This window comes from Lagenorhynchus albirostris, chromosome 1, assembly GCF_949774975.1.
Source record: "Lagenorhynchus albirostris chromosome 1, mLagAlb1.1, whole genome shotgun sequence".
Classification (NCBI taxonomy): domain Eukaryota; kingdom Metazoa; phylum Chordata; class Mammalia; order Artiodactyla; family Delphinidae; genus Lagenorhynchus; species Lagenorhynchus albirostris.
In genome coordinates, this window is record NC_083095.1 from 169,508,074 (window position 1) to 169,530,327 (window position 22,254).

The 22,254-nt window shown below is 39.6% G+C and overlaps 1 long non-coding RNA gene across 2 annotated transcripts in view; it reads right to left on the reverse strand.

Moving 5' to 3' along the window:
- LOC132526178 (uncharacterized) overlaps positions 1–11,322 on the reverse strand; it is a 67,414-nt gene extending 56,092 nt beyond the window's left edge. For both annotated transcript variants that reach the window (XR_009542475.1, XR_009542474.1), the window contains exon 1: positions 11,209–11,322. This is a non-coding gene — a long non-coding RNA (uncharacterized LOC132526178). The remainder of the gene's footprint in view (positions 1–11,208) is intronic.
- Between the last annotated feature and the right edge of the window lie 10,932 nt (positions 11,323–22,254).

Here is a 22,254-nt window from a genome sequence, read left to right on the forward strand (position 1 = left end):
AGAAATCAGATAAACATGGTTGTTAGAACTGCATGTAAAATAGGAAGCAATAAGGCCCAAGTGACTGACCAGCAGCAGGGTGGATGAAAATAAGTTCTGACGGGGACTCTTTGTAGCTACAGAGATTTGGGCAGGCTGGGTTATTAGCTGCACCCTAAATGATGGTTTTCCTGAGGATGTACTGAAAGAATTCATTAGGTCACCTCCTCTGTCCCTCTCCTGTTCTACACGAGGAAACAGTGAATCAGAGCTAATAACAATGGTTCATATTTATGGAGGACTTCCTATGGTCCAAACAGTATTTTACATTCTTATCTTTCACCACAGTCCTATGAACCTGAAACTATGATTATCCTCCTTTTACAGATAAGAATACAAAGGTAAGAAGGTTAAGTAACTTGCCCAAAGTTACACAGCTATTAAGTGATTGAGAAAGGATTCAAGTCAACGCAACTTGGCCAAGAAGAGCCCTTGAGATGATGGGGACACTTGAAGTGACTGGTCTGAGCTCGATCAGGAAATCAGCGAAGGGAAAAGATTAGGATTAGGGTCTTCTGATATCAGCGCAGGGTGTGTACACTGTGCCCGGATATCTAAGTCCAGTGTAACTACGTGTAACAACACACACACACACACACACACACACACACACACACACACACACACACACACATGGTCATGCTGGCTTACAGATCTTTCCAGGGTGCTTTTCCATATCACTGCTTTCTTTTCCCTCATCCCCTCTTCATATCATCCTATGATAATTCTCAGTGCGGGTGTAGGGCTGGGATGGGGATTTGGGCTGTTTAGGACTCTGCTCTTTGGCAGAATTACCCTGAGGATAATGATTAGGGAACACTCTGGAAGAAAAAAAAAAAAAAAAAAACTGGAGAAACCACCCTGAGTATCAGTTTCACGAGGGACCAAAATCAGCCTGTAAAAGTTTTCATCAAGCTAGTAAATTCAAATATTTTTTAAGAAGTTCTTTCCAACCCAAAGTCAATCAGCAGCTAATTAAACTCTTCCAGTCTTTCCCAGAGCTTGATCAGAGGTCTCTCAAGATGTCACCTTATTTCTTTGATCACATTCCCAAAACGAAAGGCAGTATTCAGGGTCGTCTTCCTCCTCCGAGATGGTCAGCGGTGTCGTATGTGTCATCAGGCTTATTGTTCCAGGTTAAAGCTTATTTGTCAGAGTAACTGGCAGTTAGCCACCATTCACATTTCTTTAGGAGCTTTTATTCATAGCTTGGAAGATCCTTATTGCGTAGGATGGTTGCCACTCTTGAAGAAAATTACACTTAAGTTAGCAACTCTGCAAGGTGTCATTCTGTCAGATCAATATTTTGCATTTGCATTGTGTGTTTACTTTTCATTTAATAGTGTTAAAATTTTGCCAGGGTTTCCAGTAGAATATTTCTTTGGTCAGTTTTAGGATGTATGCAGGACTTGTGTTTGGTATTTCTGGTCTCAAATATCATTGTTTGTATTAGAAAATGTTAGTCTGATTAAGGAAACCATACCAGCTTCGGGGATAAAAAGGTCAGTGAAACATCTACTGAAATCACCTAGTGAATTAATGCATATAGTTCTTTTTTTGGGCTTATGGGCTGTCATATATTATATGTTATAGGAGGGAGATGGAAAGATTTTCTTCTGTCCTGCTGGAGTATATTGCCTTTCTTAAATGGGAACTCCTGTGGCCCCAGTGATGTGCTCTCTTTTGCCCATCACTTCAAAAGTTTGCAAAAAAGTAGTCGATTCAGTGTGGCTGGTAGTAGCCTAGATCACGCACAGTCACAGGAGCATTAGAGAACCGGTCCTTGGTTGTTTCATTTGTGGCCCATTTACTCTTCTTTCCCCTCTTTTTCTACCTTGTTCAGGTGACATTTGCACCCAACACACGGTTCAAATGTGCATCAGGGGCTGGTTCCTTAAAAGGAAACATTGCCTTCTAGAATGCGTTTGTGTTCATTTCCTTATAACTCCTATGCATGCCCCACAGACACGCATGCATGTACAGACACACAGATCCGTTCAAGCATGCCAACACACAAACATACAGACACGGACAGAGTCACATTGTGCCACATACATGGACACATACAGACACAACTTATGAAGAGCTACACAGACCTATAGGTATAGACAGACACATCCTCAGATAGATACATCCTCTGACAGACACTGACATACCTACAGATGGACACATATATTTGGACACATGCATATACAGACACATACAAATTTAGACAAACAAATACACAAATAAAGACAAAGACACACATGTGTATGCCCTACCTATTAATTCTATGTTGGTCACAACTACTCAGTGAAACTCATTGCTCTCAGTGTTAGAAATGGTAGTAGTAGTCAGAAATCAGGATGTATGAATTAGGTCAGGTGTAACCCTTTACCATTTGCATTCTCCATACCATGGTATGAGAAATACCAGCCTCTAGGATTGCTCCTGGAAGCCAGTGACCTCTGTGATCATGGAGAGCAGAACTCCAGCTTTGTTTCAGGAGCAGCACAGAGAAACTAGGGCCAGAGCAATGAGACAAACACCTGGAGAGTGAGCGGTTGCCCTACCCCCAGCTTCTGTCTATGCAAATCTTGTAACCACATTCCTTCTCTGACTGGGGGGGGGGGGGCGGGAGGGGAGAGAGGATGAGAGGAAGAATACACAGTAAAATGTGCTCTCAACGTTCTCAAGACACACGGACTTAGGTTACTGAATCGTAAATGTATTTGGATGGGCCTTATCTAATTATAGCTACATGGCTGTAACTTTCTTCTTTCAATGAGCGTGCCTATCCGAGTTTCCATCTTTGTATCTGCTCTAACAGATCTATCTAAAACAACTTTCACCATCACCCATAAATACTTCCTTTGAAAGCTGATGATTACGTCCAGGGAGTATTAGTTTATGCATTTGCTATTTCTCATCTGGAGTTCTGTTCAAGGTATCATGTCATAGCATCGTGGTTTGTTTTGATGGGTGAGTGGGAACTTGGATTTCCTTTCTGAAGTGAGAGTAGATATCTAAGGGCAAGATAGATCTGATAGTAAGGAAGACAGGGAAAATACCCAATAACAGTTTTAAATAGTAGCTTCCCCTTATCCATCATCTATCCTGTATCGGCCTCTGTGCCAGGAGTTTTACACCATTATCTTAATCCTCACAACAACCCTACAAGGCAGGGTAGCTATTTCCATGACGTGGATGAGGAAACTGGGGCTCTCCATACTTCTTGGATATATAGCATAGTTATTCATAGGTGGCTTCAGATGTACAAAATTCGATCCATGAATTTAGATTCGCAGACTTTAATTATGGATTTTGGGAAATCACTCCTCAACTCAATCTGCCACCTTTTCCATAACTCTTTGTATTTACAGTTTTTACCTGGACCAGATTTTACAAGTGTGTTGACTGAATGGGACTTTATTAAGCAATGCTCCTGTATTGTTTTCAGTGGAACAATAGGAATTAAGAATGTAGAGCTGGAATCAAGCTGCCTGGATCACAATTCTGACTTTGCTACTTACCTGCTGTGTGACCTTGGGCAAAACAATAAACTTTTCTGTGCCTTAATGTACTGTTCTATAAAATGGGAGTAATTATAGCACCCAGCTTATGGATTTATGACAAGTCCATCTGGGCAAGATTCTCAGAACTGTGCTTGACATATAGTAAGCAAAATATTAAGGTCAGTTATTACTATTTTTATTTTCAGTCACAGTTTTGGTTCCTCATTTCTTTACAAGTTACTGGAATGTCCTGCTTCCAAATGTAAATGTGAAGAAGGAAAAAAATAACATATATTTTCATACATGTCTTAAGAGATGGAATGCTAAATTGAGAACATATCTCAAGCAGCACTTTCATTATCCAAGGACTAAAGAAAAAGTGTTCATGGTCCTAGAGGGCCCCTCAGTCTCAGAGAGCCAATCAGCTGGCTTGTCTGGCGGGGCCTGGTAGAGCAGTGAAAGCCACCGGAGTGGTCAGGGCCATTTCATTGCTTTTGTTCAGTGGGATGGAGGTTGACCAACTAGTAGCCTATGGCAATAGGTTAGTCAAATGGAGACTTAACTCAGAGACCGACCATCATAATGTAACAAGAAAAATGAGCAAGGCATTTGAGTGGCAAGGTTGTGTGGGTGGGAAGCTTGTGAAGTAACTGGTGTTCTAACTTTATTGCACTATTATTTCAGTGAAGGGAAAGAGCTCTGGGACAAGCCAAGACAGAGCTCTGAAACAATACGTGCTTATTGTTCTTTTCTCTCTCTCTCTTTCTCTCTTTTTCTTTCCTTCCTCCTTCCCGCCCTCTCCCTCACCCTCTCTTTCTCTCTCCATCCTTCACTGCTTTGTCCCTCCTTTTCTCTTGTTACTGTTTTTATCATGGGAAGTCTGCTCTCCTGCATTGGTGAAGGCCGCAGAAACGACCTTGGTAACCCATGCATTGTAGGCAGCTCCAAAAGCATAGGTTTCTATCTGCTGCAGGATTAAAGAGACATTCCTGTCAGCACCGAATTGTGAAAAACGTATGGTGGATAAATTGTCGGAACACATTAAATCAGTGTTATAACAAACGTCGAATTGTGCAGAAAGTTTGGGCTAAAATGGCTAGACATAACAAAGGAAGTTTAAAAAAAAATGACAGGTCGAATGTAGTCTTCACTTCTTCATTAGCTTTGTTTTTGCGAATCTGCACTGACTTGTTAGAACTACCATTACAGTAACATGGGAATGGTATACAAAGAGAAACAGAGCAAAATTATTCAGTGTGCTCAGAGATTTCTTAAACACCCCCGCCTTATGCTTCAGATAGAAGTCAGCAAATTCATCCCCAAACATTTTTACAGGAAAGGAGTAAATCAAACTAAACAAATTAAAAACCCAACAAAAGGAAAAATAAACACCTTTTAATGTTTGTTTCTGTTGCCACTTCCTCTATGGTGATGACCTCATCTCGAAAGCTTTTCATTGGTTAGAGAGTATTTTAAATGAATTAAGGAGAGTCAGGAGCAATAAGATGCTGGGTAAATTCTTAACATCAGAAATAATTATTGTCCCACCTCCAAAATCCTTCAGATCTTCAAATGCTCACAAGCTATGATTTCTTTCTTTCCCAGCCATCTCAGGAGCCTGTGATCTCACTTTTCTCAGAATCCTGCAGGATGTACTTATCATTTTAGTTACACTTAAATTGTAGACCTTTCATGTGTCACTTTTTTTGGTGAGTCTTTCTCAAAGTCTCATTTGAAATCTCATCTGCTCATGGAGATTTTAAACACCTTGAAGGATGGGTGGTACCTTATACTGATTTTTGTACTCCTGGCAATCACCTACATACAATGATCAGTCCTCACTGGGGTTTGATGCTTGAGTGATGGTACATTTAGACCTTTTTTGTGTGGGTTTGAACTCAGGATGGAGTTCTTTTCTGGGGGCTGCATGGTTGCCACTTACTGGACTTTTCTGTTCTCCACAAAAGGAGGATGAGATGCTGAGTCTGATTCAACCCTCCTCTCTCCTAGTGGTGTGAGATGCTGGGTCCCCCGTTCGAGTCAAACTTCTCTCGTCCTAGTGATGTGATGTCTCCGAAGACAGCACTATTTACAGTCGGAGCAATTCCCAGTTTGTTTTACTTGGGAGTCCAGGAGAAATTACGCTCTTGCCTATAAATTCTCGCTGGCTTTTACAACATTGCCTGGCTCACACCAGTGGCCTGGTTGGGGTGGGGATTGGGAAGTGTGAGCAGATGAAGACTAAGCTCCTTGGGCTCCTGTCTGACCTGCTTCCCACTCTCCTGCAGCCGAATCCGGGGAAATGAGACAGAGGCAGACATAGCTGGAGGGCTAAACCTTATTCTCACACTGAGGCTCTCTGGAGGTCTTCAAGTATTCTTTCTGTCTAGAGGGAAAGAAAAAAGCTAGAGAGGCAACTACAGCTTCTTTTTATCTCTTTTTGGAAACAGAATTAAGATACTACCCTTGACTTCAACCTATGCACACCATCCGGACAATTTTCCAGACTCTAGCTTTTAATTTTAAAGCCAATCTTTGAGTGGGAATGTTCAATCAAACACAGAGCTAACGAATAAGCAAACAGACAAGGTTGAATTTATCACTGAGTGTTCAGGTCATCTGCTAACCGTTCCAGGTATCTGATTCCAAAGCAAACATATCATCTAGCTATTAGGATCCCCTAGAGGCATTTAAGCTAAGTGAAAGGGCAAGCAAAGATCTGTGGTACCGATTGCCACTGCAGTCAAAGTCACTAAAATTTCTGGAGGTGGAAATTTCATTTTGTTACTTTTGCATTAAATTATTCATTATGGTTTTTCACTTGTGCAGTTTTATGGAAATGACAATTATTTAATTGGATATGCAGATAAAACTAATAATTATAGTCATTACTCTTCTCTCCCTGATGGCTACTGGGTCTTTCCGGGCTATCCACCAGCCTCACTGATCCTATACAACCTTTTCCAGCACCCGTGGGCATGTGCAAGTCGGCCAACTGTGCCTCAATTTCTTTCTTCGTAATAAGGTGATATGAAGTCACTGATTTATTTAATATTATTATCTTTTTGGTGCAGAAAACAGAGTTGTATGATGATTAGTGGTAGTAGCAACTTATTCAGAAGAATATGCTGGGAAAAATATTTAGAATAGTAATTGCATGACGTGATAAAAGCTTGTTTATCTCCACCCCACTACTTCAACTTTAGGTGTACTTGGTGGAGACAGGGGATGGGAATAAACCTCCTCTATTACAGTAGAGGAGCCTGTATTACACAGAGTTTGAATCAACTGGCTCAACTGAACTAACGCTTTTTTTCCCCCCACTTGTTTGTTTTTTAAACTAGTACATAGGCGGCCTGGATGACTTCATATTCTCTATAAAAACTCAGAGTTATTAACCATTGAGGTGTGTGGGGAAGTTGGGTGCAGTTTTCTCAATCAAAAGGTAAAACTAACGTAACTTTCATGTTACTATATTTATTGACATTTTGTGGCTTCAAAATGAATATTATTTTCAGCACAGAAGAAGAGAAAGCACTATGTTTTTGTGACTGCACGAATCCATCTTACTCAAAGTAAGTTACCCGCTTTTACCTTTAGAAGTTGTATTCTTGCATGTCTACCCGGATATCTGCACAAAGACATAGTCTTCTTAGGTTCACATCTTTATGACATATTAAATTCACTGCATTGGGATGGATTCTAAGAAAACGCCAAGGAGCTCCTGGATAATTAGATACCATTAGGTGTTGAATAATTTTTCTCTTTCATTTCACATTATTGAACAATTTTTTGACTGCTACGTTTGAAAATTTTGATCCTATCTACCTCCCTAAAGCTTTTGAGATAATTTTTAAAAATATTGCTGTATGTATGTTTGAGTATATTCAAATTGGATGCCAACTACTGGTTGTCTAAACCTATACACCAGACCTCAGAAGGTTTCTAAGGAGAGGGATCACCGTGTTTTGGGGGTGCTATGGTACAGATTCCTCTCTCTATTCTTCTTGGACATTTTGTTTTTCAATATGAAATCTATTGAAATTAAGCTGGGTTTCCCAAACTTGCCCAACATAAGCATCACCTGGGAAACCTTAAAAAATGCCTATGCTTAAGAGTTTTCTTTAGAGATTTTGATTCCATAGGTCTAAGGGCAGTGCTCAGGAATATATATTTTTAAAAAGCATCCTAGGAGGTTCTTAGGCTTAAGCAGGTTTGAAAACAGTGCTACTGAGCGAAGACCAGAGTCCTTACATCCTCAGAAATGAGATAGTCACACAGAATTTAGCTGATTAATTGAGTTAGCTTAAAATAATTTTTAAATAAAAAAATTAAACATTCTACACATGTCATAAAATTGGGGAAAAATTCTTTCCTTTTGATCTTTGCAAAACCATAAGTTCTTGGAAGGATATCCACTGACAGCATCAGGAACTATACAACCACACAACTTTGATTCTGCCTACAGTTACTATAGTCGAAACAGTCCCAGACTGGATGTTAAAATGACCAAATTCCCTCAGTCATTTGCCTCGCGGTCCAGACATCTTGGCAGAAACAGACTCAATGGTGATTTTAAATTTTATTTGATACTATTATGCTTAGTTTATCATCAAAAGCATGGACACTGGGAGATTTGTTTGCATAATTTTTAATCCCTTGTGAAAATCTAGAATTACTATGGTGAAGAATAGAAATGGCTCTGCCTTCCTGGGTGACCTATACTGAGCTGCTGTTTCTCTCTCCTTAGCCCTCTGTTGTGAAATCGTGGCCAAGCTTGTTTTTCCTGCCTAAGTTCACCACAGCCAAGCCCACGTGGAGAGGAGATTAAACCGACTTCCTTAAAGCGCACAGAAAAAGTTGACTGGCTGTTTTCTTCTCAATTTTCACAATTTTATGAGTCTTTAATAAGCATTTTCTCAGAGCTTGTCAGTGTCTGCGTGTTTTAAAATCATTTTTACTAGCGACTTCCAAAACACACCCACGTTCGAAGTCTGTGCTCTCAGCCATGTTTTTGCAGGAGATGTGTAACCAAAGATGCAAAAAGGAGAGACAGCATTTCACTTTTTTCCTGGCTCTAAACCACAGGGAGAAAACAGGAGGCCTTGCCTGTTTCTTCCTGTTTGGGGTTATATAAGTTGTCGAAGTAATGTGGTTCCAACATGCAGGTGCTTTAATGTCATTTTGTTTCCATCCAGAAAACCTCCTCAGAAATACGGTTTATGGTAAACCTGGGAAAGTAAATTCTCCAAGTCATAAGAAGGCTTGCATGACTTCAAAAAACAAAATGAAACAACAACAAACTTTGCAAAACTTTTTAGAAATGACTATGGAATTCTAGTTGCTGAGAATAAATTGGGCGCTGGGATTTTTGTGTGCAAGCACATGACAAATTAGTATAATGATATAATGATTTGTATACATCGTTTCTTTGCGTGGAGGGTGTTTAATTTACTGAAATGTAAGCTCGTGATTAAGATCTAAGACTTTTCATTAATAACTCTCTGATTCTTCAACCCACTTCTAGAAGCAATCCCTTACCTTTGGCCTGCTGGAGCTCTCGCAAAAACTAATTATCACAGTTCCAAATGAGTTCCGAATATGTCATTATTTAACCCTTCTCTAACTCAAAACATCCGCTAATCGCTTAATTGCATCATTTACTGGGCATTTGAAAAGTTGAGTTTAAAGACCTAATAACCCCCTTTGTACCTTTTTCTCTTTGACAACACTTCAGATACATAACCGTAAGGAAATAAAGCTATTAAGGCCGAATTAATAAAGAATAGACTCATGTAAAGTAGCTTCTGTTTTATAAGCTTTATAAGCTTATAAAAAGCATAGACTTTCTCCCCCCTCCAATCAATATTTAAATTAATTGGTTCCTTGCTCATTAAACAATGTTTTCAATAAGAAGCCATATTTTGACAAAGGGAGGGGAAGACTCAAGTTACATAAAGATTTGCTAAATTATTTTTATCATGCATATATATTTTTACTTTATTTTTATGTGTATGAGTTTTTAAAACAAAACCATAGTGCTACTTTGTGACATTTAGAGTTGAATTTCTTTCTGCCCTCGTGGAACTGAACTTAAAGTTGTTCCTTCTGCTTTGCCTTTTCTGTATAAGGTTATAAGACACATAGTCCAGCAAATGGGAGACCAAGTCACTGAAAAATACCCAATACCTAGAATGAATGAAAACGGAAAATGTTTATTTATGCTTAATAACTTGTTAACTGAGGGAACTGATTTCCTTTATCAAGGCAAAAATAAAAATTCATATTTAGAAAAATGTACTTTCTCTGACTGCACAGATCAAAAGCAAGCACGACATATATTTTGAGAAATATCAAATTATGTGCCTGCATCCATATTCTTATATAAAGGTACAATATATGACAAAACAGGTTAAACAAACTTTTGAATTTTTCAGTGCTACTACACGTGCTGTCATGTAAATTAGTATATATTTATTTACTTCGTGCTGATAATATTTTTACTTCACACATTGTAAAAACTGTTTTATATTTGCCTCAAGTTACGGATTTGAAATGATGCAATAAAAAGTCGATCTATATTTTAGTAATTACTCTCTTTTGAACAACTTTTGGGGGAATAGTGTGAGATAAGATCATTTCATCCAAAGAAACATGAATAAAGTAAAATTTCTTACGTGAGGTTTGGTGAGACTTTTTAAAATTAAATAGGGACAGAATCCTTCTATGATGACTTTTAGATCCAGGATACCACACTGAGATGAATTTTTCTTTTTTGTCTGTCCCTCTTTTAATTAATACTGATCATCACCATTATTATTGAAAAATTGACATTCCTAATACGTGACCTTTTACAGAACTTTCCTTGTACATCAGGGGATGGGCCTGAGTGCTGGTGACCTGTTCTATTGCGAAGACCTCTTCATGTCAGTGTGGCCTGGACTCTGACAGCTTTTGCCTCATGACTAGTGATTCAGGTCTGACTATTCTTCAATTTCTTCTGTGGCAGAACTTTGGAACTTACCTTTTAACAGTTAACATTGAAATAAGGACACTATTTCTTTCCATTCAATCGAACGGGGAAAAGAATGACAAAAAGGAAAATTGAATCAAACTACCTTGTAGAAATTGGGTGATTTCACTGCAGCTGGGATTGACTTTCATAGGATCCTTCTAAGCTCTTCATTGTACGGTGAGGGGAAGGATTTTAGCTGCAAAGCAGTTATTTCTCCCAATATCGTGGGATCTAATAGTTTAATGCATCCTACGAGAAAGACAACGATAAAGATATAATTTGGCATCATTGTAGCCAACTTTACTACCCTTCCTAGTAGTAAACCTATTTATATTTTTCAGTATCTTCGAAACTCAGGTCCAGTCTGTGAGAGTCAATTCCTCAGGCAGATCTTTAGAATAAGCGATCGTTTCCCAAGGCAAAAGGGTCGGACTTGGAGAACTAATTAACCTGTAGTCATAAGCCTGACGGAATGAATCCGAAATGCGAACCACGTCGTAGACAAGGACACAAAATGGAAAGTGTCACCGAGACCAATCTGGTAGCAGTGATTCAACGCATACATATCCACTCATCGCCCCGGACCAAAACACATCGAACCCTCCCAAAAATTCACTCTCAAGGCATGCACATGAAAACAAAGAGAAACCCAAGACTCACAGTTCATTTGAATTCACAAGGGAACATTTTCGGGATGAATGTTGCTTTGACGTTGCCTTATTGATGCAGAGGGAAGCCAAACCTGTTTTTAATTGCAAAGCCAAATGGTTTATGCATGGGCTCTGCCATGCTTGTGAGAACATGTCGCTTTTATAGCCCCCTCCCCCCTCCACGAGCACGAGACGAGGCTTGCCGGCCCTGTGTTTGAGCAGGGTCACATTGAAAAGGAGAAGCCTTCAGGTGTTTTTCAAGGGGTTGGGGGGGGGAATGTCAATCTGTCAGAGATGTCACTATAAGTGGATGTATCTGCTTATCTGTTACCACTTGCTAATTACGGATTTGGGCGATAATTGTCATAAATCTTGCCACAAAATGCGCTATAAAATGCATTTTCCGGGAGTAGAGGGTGATGTGGGGAGAGGGATGGAGGTAGACTCTAAGTTCTTGGGATCAAGAGACCACAAAGCCTGGGCTGTAGAACTGTTTCATATTCCAGTGAATACGCATATTGTTGCATGTGTCAGGTCGCTCCAGGCAACATAGCTGGCATTCCATTATAGGAATGGTGAGTGTACACAGAACAGAGTCTGTCAAGAAGTTTCTCTTCATATGGCCAAAAAAGGCCTTCAGGAATACTCTGTCCTTCTTAGAGCTGTCCTGGAGAGGGCTAAGAAAGAAAACCAAATAAATAACTGATAAAATAAGGAGCAGACCAATCACAGCAAAGTGAGATCTTGGAAAACATTTTGAGATGAGTCTTATATTTGTTGTTCCAGAGATGACTTACAGATAAGGAAGACAAAAGCCTGAAAAGAAGGCCCATGGTTCGTGAAGAAAAATTGATGCTTTTCTGCAAAGAGTTGGCAATAAAAGAAAGTGTAACCTAAAAATAGCATCTGCTTCTGTATCCAGTTCTTGAAGGTATTGCCACCACCAGCTGCTGACTCATTAACGGTCACTGTCACCTTATCTCTTCCCAATCTCTGCTCCTTCTTCTCTCATCAGCTCTCATGAACACACACACACACATACACACACACACACACACACACACAGCTTAAAATATTAATTTCACACGGTTTGCAACATGAATCCAAAGGCTGAGTGTAAGAAGCCCATCCTCCCCTTAGAGGAGGAAAGAACTGTAAATTGGTACCTTGGGCTGATATTCTAGGAAAGACTGAGTTTTCTTAAGGGCAGGACATGGACTTATGATCCTTCTGCCTCAAAGTAGATGCTCACTAAATATTGAGGAATAAAGGATTCTTCCCCGAAATGCCTTCCTCTGAGAAGTAGAATTTTAAGAGACAATGAATACCTGGCCATCAGGGTCTCAGGAGCGCTGCTGGACGCTGATGCTTACCACTCCTTGATGTAATCAGGCAAGCAGCTCTTGGCCTGTTAGAAGGGAAACATAGAATTTTTAAAAAATGCAATAAATAAGAAAATGCAGTCTCTACCTATAAATATCCTATGTTCAGATGCAGACCACAGATTCTAAGTAAATATATGCCAATTTCTCTATTGACTCATATGCACATTGAGCAGTAGTCATTGGCCAAGGCTTAGGAGTGACTGGTTCGTACAGCTTCAAAGCAATAGGAGCCTGGAGCAGTCTAGGCCAGCATCCAACACAAAATGCTCTTGGGTTACCCACCCTTTTGCCCACCGCCCACTCTACGCACATAGATTGGTTTAACTGTGAATAAGAACACTGTCATGTGCATACTTTGCCTACATCTTCCTCCCAGCCTTGAATGTCCACCCTTTACTTCTCATCATAGACTAGAACTACTTATTTCAGGCTCCAGCTCTTCCATGAAATCTTCTCAATAAGAGAAACAAGATGGAGAGTCATAGCGCTTAGCCGCTTCAAGGAACAGCCTTCTCTGGTCTTTATGTGCTCTTAACTAGACAGTCAAAGGATGCAACACTGATTTGGAAACTAATAAACTCCTTGAAGACAGGAATAGCAATCCAAATCAGTTACTCATTATGAATCTAAAAAATATTGGCTAATATTATAGAAACGCCATGCGCTCTCTGCGGGGTAGTATTATCACATGTATTTAACACAAGGAGGAAACTGAGGCTCAGAAAACTTGAGTGCTTTGGCTAGAGGCATTTGCTAGAAGCCAATCTAGGAATCTGGTCTGTAGAAGTCTATACTGTCATTTATGTCTTCCATTTCCCTCTGACATAAGTGGCATGATAGACTGAAAAGTGTCATGGGAAGGAAGAAGGGGTTTGTTGTTTGTTGCTAGGACATGTTTCTTAGGTAGAATCAAATTATTTGCCCTTGTATTTAGTTCAACAGAATAAGGAAAAGACAAGAATATAGTTCTCTCCTCTACAATTAGGGACTAAGGGAGAAGAGATTTTATTATGTATGTTGGGGGAAGTGCATGCAGGTGGGTGAGCAGGTGGGCATTGGGAGGACGAGATGTAAATTAGTTTACTGATGTCGGTGATCGGCTGCTGTCTGCAAGGCCCCATGTTCAGGGTCTGGACGTGACAAGATGAATGACACCAGTTCCTCGACTTCATCATCCAAGAGCTACTAATGGTCCAGTGAGGAAGGGAAAATGCAGGAACCAAGCCAACGTCGAATAAGAAGTGATGTAGTGAAGCTCACTGAGGACTCCCGGAATACAGAGGAAGGTGATTTAGTCCAGCCAAGGTGAGGGAGGTGTAGGGAATGAAGTAACAGGTATGATGGATCCAGTTGCTTCAAAGCAGTGGGAGGATAATTGGTCTTGCTTTCCCAAACACACCAGGAGTTCCCTGGGCTGAGTGTGACTCAGGACACATGGGAGTGAACTCAAACAAGAAAGGGGGGGCTTCCCTGGCGGCGCAGTGGTTGAGAGTCCGCCTGCCGATGTAGGGGACACGGGTTTGCGAGCCGGTCCGGGAAGATCCCACATGCCGCGGGGCGGCTGGGCCCGTGAGCCATGGCCGCTGAGCCTGCGCGTCCGGAGCCTGTGCTCCGCAACGGGAGAGGCCACAGCAGTGAGAGGCCCGTGTACCGCTAAAAAAAAAAAAAAAAAAAAGAAAGGGGGATGCCTCAGAAACCCTCTCGCTCTCGGGCACGTGCAAGTTGTCAACTAGGGCTGCTACTGGGCAGATCCAGTGCAAAATAAACACGAAGAGCCTCGTTCAAAAATCAGGAAAAAAGTGTCATTAAAGGCATAAAATATAAAGCTTTTTCCCTTTCTTCTACAGACTCTCTCTCTCCACTGGTCATGTTGTTATTTGCTATTTAATGTCATTCTAGGTAAAGAGAACATAAAAAATTTAAACTATTAGCATGAATTTTACCATTCATCTTTATATTGTGCAATGCCAGTTTTCAGTGCAAGTATAAGAGCATTTGACCAGTATGCACCAAATTACATAATGAATATTTCATCACTCACATATGCGTATGTAGCTTACTGTTTCTATTTTACTTTTTGACACGTACACATTCTAGCAACATAACTTGCTTACCTTGTATTCTCCTTCAGTCTCTCTGAATTCCATACATCATGGGCCACAAATTTGCTACCTTTTGAGGTGACAAGGGATGGAGGAAACCTCTGCTCACATATATTCTCCATTGTCTCATTGGATGCCACTTACAAAACACCCCTTCCAAGACAAAATTATTAAGATTTCAAGACAGCGACAGCAGAGCCTGTAACCAAGCACAGGGTCCTTCTGAGCATGAGGCTGGGGTGAAGGTACAGCTTTGCCAACCCATGATCGTAGCTTTCCTGTCAACACAATTTCATCTTGGACAACAAAGCAAGGTCAAAAGATCAAATAGGAATTCTCTGCTCTTTGACTCTTAGGCTGAGAGATCAACCATCCTTTATCTTGTAAAAATCCAAACCAGGAATACACACTGATTATTCAAAAGGAAAGATAAATCATGGCCAACATTTATTAAGACGGACTTGAGCAGGAGACCAGCTAGGTGGGCACACACAGATTTGACCCTCCTGTCCATCCTCTAGGTTTTTCGCCCTGGATGGCTTGAATTTTACTCCTTGGTAACAATAGGGTAAGGAAAGAGTGAAGGTCTCCTGTCTCTTTTTCCTGAGAACTCAGAGGACAAGATGAGGAGGACCCTGTGGTATGGGGAAGAAGGGAGATCTAGGAATATGCTACACTGCTTTCCTTTCCTCAAAACCCAACATCCTTGCATAAGCTGATCTTCCTGGGCTAGATTTCCAATCACAGGCTCTGTCCCAAGCAACTTTTGGTTCAGTTTCCTCCTGGCCAATCAGTCTCTTTAATTTCATGTTCCACTATACTGTATACATTTTCCTGAGCTTTCAAACCCTCTGGTACTCAAATCTCAATTGCATTATCCTTGAATATTCCACTTTTTTATAGATGTTGCCCATTCTCTTCTAATGAATTTTTTCTAGAACATTGATTTGTCCTGGTTTTATTCATCACCGGCTTTGTATTCTGCATTTTGAAGAGGCAGCAGAGTATGATCTCACTCATAATAATACAATTAGTTAATATTTATTCAATGCTTATTATGTGCTAGGCACATTTCTAAACATTTTACATATGTCAAATCATTGAGATACTCACAGGTCTGTGAGGTTGGTATTATAGTGAAAACTATTTGAAGGGCCTTCAGTCAGGGTAAACCCTGGTTCAGCTGTACATCAGCTGGGAGACCATGGGCAACTCACCCTCTCTGTGCCTCAGTCTCTCCATTGATAAAATAGTGGCTGCCTCATCATGTTGTTGTCCTAAATGAGATAAGACCAATCAAATGCTTAGAATGATGCTTGGCACGTAATAGCGTTCAATAAATTTTAGCTATGATTATTATCTATTTTTACTCCTTTTCCTCCAGAAGGGGTTTTCTGTTGAGTGGCTGTGTGCTTCTGGGATAGCTGTGTGATGCTTCTGGGCCTCTTTTTCCTCAGCACCAAAGCTGTAAAAACATGGGCTTCTGGTGAAGATTGAATGGAGGTAACGCATGGAAAAGGCTCAGTGCAGAGCTGGACATTGAGTAAATTCTTGTTAGTGATTATGAGTGTTTTGTTAAGACATCCCTGCCTCATTCTCACAACCTCATTGATTCTTGACCAAATGATGTTCCTTCTTTTTTAAAATTGAGACATAATTGACAGACAACATTGTGTAAGTTAAGGTGTATGGTATGTTGATTTGGTACATTTATGTATTGCAACATGATTACCACCTTAGCATTAGCTAACACCTCCATCACCTATCATTTCTTTTTTTTGTGGTGAGAACAATTAAGATTTCTTCTCTTAGCAACTGTGAAGTTTATAGTTACTGTATTGTCTTGTTGCGCATTAGAGCTCCAGAACTTGTTTATCTACTAGTTGCAAGTTCGTATCCTTAATTTTATTTTTCTTTAATCTTTAAAATACTGACAGCATCCTCCATGCAGTCTCCTGCTTAACATTTTTTCTCCCTTCTATCAAGAGTCTGAGCTCTGTTCAGTTTTTCCTTTCACCAGTTTCTTGTTTCCTCCCTTCTCATCAGTATAATACACTTGCATTTTTATAACACCTTTGTCTGGTACCTCTCACCACTCCAATGCTCTGTTTTCTGTTTGGGTCCAAGCAATGAGCTGAGTTTGCAATCAGTAGATGCCTTCAAGCGTTACCAGTGTGGCCAGCATTCCAAGGAAGCACCAGGGAGGATGTCAGGGGTGGAGAAGAAATTTAAAATATCAAAGTGCATTCAAAGGTGATGGTAGGTTTTTAACTTCCTGTCTTTAACTGAGATTTTTCTGCTCAATTTTGAATGTGTGAAATACAATGGTGACCACTAACATTGCTTTACCATCTCTTTCCTTCATCTATTCTTCATCATCAATATCTGCTATTTCCTCTTTCTTCTCCAAGTTAGGTCCCCCCCCCCCTTTTATAAAGTGAAGAAAAAGAAACCTCATTAGATATTTTCCTTAGTTATATTTTGAGGTTAGAATTTCTTTGTATCTTTAACCAAAGTTTAAGCCAAGAGTTAAACTTTGCTTCTGTCTTTTGAATACTGTTACCAATTAATAACTATAATTCATACATTTTAAAATCCAATTCTTTACATTATATTTTAATCTACTTACCTTTTTTGAAACTCAGTTTTCCTTGGAGCAAAATGGTACAATAACACTTTATTGTGGAATGTGTTTAAAATGAATTAATTCAGGTCTATAAAGTGAATTGAATTCAACTGGAATACTTAAAGGCCACTTTGAGTAAAACTGTCACCATATTTTACAACTTGAAACATAATTCTTTCTCCAAAGCAGGTTAATTCATAGGTAGTAATTCCAGATCACTGGCTTTATCTACATAACTCCTCAGGCCCCATCTCACCTTTTCACCATCTCCAGGCTTCACTTGCTCAGACTTTACCAGCCATGGGTTTGTTGAGTCATCTAATTGAAGGACAGAGAGCCACTTTTTTCCCACACCCTCAAATTTATATTGTTAAGAGCATATAAATATCAAATTCATTACCAATGCACATTTAGGATTTACAAGGCAGCCTCATGAGAATGATATTTACAACCTTTACAGAGAACTTATATTCAACATATATCAACAGTTATAAAAACTGTTATGCTATAGGAGAGCTCTCTCTTAGGAAGCACAGGCCTGGGTTTAGGTACAGTTCACCCAATATTCAATTAGGTGACCTTGTGTTGATGATACTAGAAGTGATAATATCACTTTTAGTATCTTTATAGGAATAGTGTGACAATTCATTAACGTAAAGTATGTGGGTGAAATGTTGTAACTCACAAATGACTAAGCCTATCACAAGTACAATTAGGACCATCTACTGTAATCTATATGTACAAAGCAAATTGAAGATCTGAGTGAATTACCCACCCACCCCCTTTTTTTCCTGTCATGCTACCAACTGAGATATTGATCAAATATCTAGGACAGAGTGCTTTAAAAATATTTTTGGCTTGTACTTTCTCAATAAAACCTCAATTCTCTATTTCGGGTCTTATGTTCTATCAGTACCTGAAATATTTACTTCTGGAGTCTTGCTCAACTATTTCCAGGAAGAAAGAGTCCTATAAATGAATTCCGAAGTTATCTTCAACAAAATCTAACTTGTTCTTCTTTACATAATATAAATTCCATTTAGTTGTTAGTTTGTTCTTTCCAGAAGGGACGTTCAATCTAATTGGCCATTTTAGAGTGAAGATTCTTTCCCCAGAGAGGAGAGCAGACCTCTCCTTATCTCTAGTCCATGAGTTTGCATAAAAATAGTGGCAGTACAGCTGCTGGGAGGCCTTTCACACTCCCCTAAAGGACTGTCCTCTCTGAATGTTGGTGTAGTCTTATCCAGACAGAAAGGCCACCAGAGGACAGGATGTGGAAACTCCCTACTCAGGAAATCTGTTTGTATCCAAGATTTTGGAAACTTCAATATCAGAGAACCTTGTACCAAGACAAGAAAGATCTTAATCATGTTCCTTCTTAAGTTTTTAAAAGCTTATTCTTGTTAGGGATATTGGAAACAAAGTGGATACTTCTGTCAACTCTGAAAATGTGTAAAATCCTTTTAATTTTATTTTTTTAAGCAAAGTAATTTTTTAAAAAGGGGGAGTGGGAGGGAAGAAGAAAGAACAAGACTCACCAAATTCAATAAATAGCACAGAGAACTCTGCTCAATAGAATCAATTTTGACAAGATAATTTCAATTTATGTGCAATGAACAGGAATTTGGGGACTAGGTGTGAAGGTCATCTGTCCCCCAATTATGACTAAATAAAATTCCATTGTATGTATATATATCACAACTTCTTTATCCACTCATCCATAGATGGACACTTAGACTGTTTCCATATCTTGGCTATTGTAAATAGTGCTGCTATGAACACAGGGGTGCAGATACCTTTTCAAGTTAATGTTTTTGTATCCTTCGGATATATTCCCAGAAGTGGAATTGCTGGATCATAGGGTAGTTCTGTTTTTAATTTTTTTGAGGAACCTCCATACTGTTTCCCATAGTGGCTGCACCAATTTACATTCCCACCAACAATACACAAGCATTCCCTTTTCTCCACTTCCATGCCACTGTTTGTTATTGCTTGCCTTTTTGATGATGGTGGCTGGCCAGTTCTTGTCTTAATTCAAAAACAGGATTCCTAACATTATTCTATTTTCTGCTCATTCTTTTCAGTTGCCCACTCCATCTAGCCCACTCTCTCAACCATCACTTTTCAGGACCCACCCCCAAACCTACTGAAACTGTCCTTTAAAAAAAATCCTAGATGACTCTGATGATCACCTCATCTTTCAGTGTTGTTCCCGATCTTCTTTATTACCATGAGTTTCCACTCCCTGTATTTCATTTACCTGCACCTTCCAGTTATTGGGCAAGGGAGGAAAACATGGATAGACCAAGTGGTCAGATATCATGAGACAGAACAAGAAGAAGAAAGATTGGCTGAAATGATCATTTCAACAGCTGTGGAATCTGAGAAAAGGAATAAAAGATGGAACCAGCAGTCCACGGAGACACAGAACAAACAGATGATAGAAGCAGACGTCAGGGTACTGATTAGCAGAGATTTCACTTGGGAAAGTAATTTAGGCAGTGGTGGTGGTAGGGTTATAACACCTGTGGTTACTGTTACAGATTTGGGACTATAATTCATCTCTAAAGCAATCTCTTTAGCTTGAAGATAGGTCACTCGCAAAGTATTTATTTGTTTGCTGATCCATGTGTTCTATGCCAAGTAATTCTATGCAGAAACGTTCTTTTCACTCCACATACATCTGCAGAAGTTCCTGTGTAAACATATTCTTTGTTACACACATGCCTATATTTATAATTTTACCTGTCTACCTTTATAATTTTACCTTTCATTTTAACTGTAAAAATTTCAAATGATCCCGGGTCCCACAGCAAGGCTTATTGCTAATACTGTTCTCTGGGTTAATGTTAAGCCACTGACGAATGTTTTCTGGATGCCTCTGTCCAGTCAGCTGTGCACCCACTGAATAGTTGTGTGGTTTAGATTAGATCTCCCCAGTTTGTTGATGAGAATGTCAGGTAGGACAGAATCAAAGGCTTACAGAAGTCTAGAGAGATTACATCTATTGCATCCTTTTTATCTACAAGGCCTGTCACTCTATCATAGAAGGAAATTAAATTGGTTTGCCATGATTTGTTCCTCTAAAAGCCATGGTGGTTGCTACCCAGTCCGTTATGTTCTCCTAGGTGATTGCAAATTGATCATTTTGGTGATTTATCTTAGTAACTTCCCTGGCACTGTGTTTTAAGCTGACCAATATTTCTTTCTCCTTCTTTTAAAAATGGACTTGCATTTACCCTTTTTCTCTTCTTCAAGTATTTTCCTTGACATGTATACATTAAAAAAAAAATCATGGCCAGTTGAGGTCCGACAACATATTCTAAAACATTGGTTCATATATTGTTACAATCTGTCATTTGCGTAATTTTCAACAATTGACTATTAATTCAGCCTATATTAATTCATTCCATCTATTACTCTATTGAGTCACTTACTCAATGTTTATTGAGAATCTAGGACCTGAGAAAGCAATAAATATATCAACAATGAATTTATAAGCCCCTTGAGAAATTTATAGTCAAGCGCAGGAGACATACGGATAAAGAGATTATTATAATACAGTGCTGGAAGCAGTGTAATAGGGGTGAGTAAGACGGAACACCTACAATAAGCATTTACTCCAATAAATCAGGGAAGCTTCCCAGAGGAGGTAGCGTCTAAACTGAGTTCTCATGGCTGAGCTGGAATTCATAGGTGTTAGGGAAAGTGATAGGAAGAGAAAGAGTAGGACAGACAGAAAGGGATTCTAGGCAGAGGGAATCAAATTTACAAAGATAAGCTGTGAGGATGTAGTGAGTTTGGGGACTCATGGCATGGCAGTTCAGTAGGATTAGAACAGAGACTCTCTGCTGCTAGGTACTGGGGAAGCAGGTCTGTGGTGGAGGTGAAGAGGGTGGGGCTGGCAGACATGTAGATCTTGAAAGGCAACAAAGTCAGCTTGGGATTCTTCCCAAGAGCCAGGGAGGGTATTCAAGCCTCATTCAGTGAACTTTTAAAAGAGTGCCTATCGTTTTAATAACATGGATGGTCTTAAGTACCAGAAGGAGATAGAACAAAATTTTAGGATATAGTCTCACTCCTAGAGCACCTTGAAAATTACTCAAAGAGTAAGTACTTATAGACACAGTACAATTAAAATACAATGTTAAGTCATTTAAGGAAGGGCTCAATAGGTCTCTCAGAGGAGTCACTGGGATTTCAGAAAGAGCAATCTTGGGCTTGGGTTGACCTATTTTATTTAAATTAAGATAAAGTAAGAAGTAACTCTGACTTCAATTATTTGGGAAGGTTCCAAACAGCACACATTCAAATTATAAATGATACTGTATTCCTACAATTGTTCACTCCCAGCCGCAAACTTAGTTTGCCAATGTTCTTAGTCTTCATTGCCATAGCAGCAACTGAAAAAAAAAAGACAAAGGCAAGTACGAAAAGGGTTACTTTTTTGTTCTGCTAATGATAAATAGTTCAAACCAACCCCCCTGCTAGTTGAAAAAACAGTTTTAAAAGTCTGCTTGAATGCACTGGAGAGAGAAATAGGAGATGGATTACTAAGCCAGGATTTGGGAGAGGATGAAAATTTAGGATAATAACCTCAATATTGGGGGTTGTTTTTAACCCTACTGTTTTCCTTTCTTTCTCTCCCAAATATCAAGGGAGCAGGTAACACTTTTGACAGTCTTGCGAGGCTCAGAAACAGGAATTGATGAACAGATATGGACACCTGTGAACAACTCTTACACTAGTGAAGATCCTGAGGGCTGCATCCTGGGAATATGGATGAATCAGGAGTAGGTTCTATAACCAGAGAAGCTCAGCTTTGTACCATCTCAGTCCACAATACCAGATTAAGAGTTTCCTGGAGTATTAGTGCTTCTGGGCATCTTTCAGACTTGAACAAATAGATCCTTTCTGGAGGAAGATGACATCAATCTTGGTCT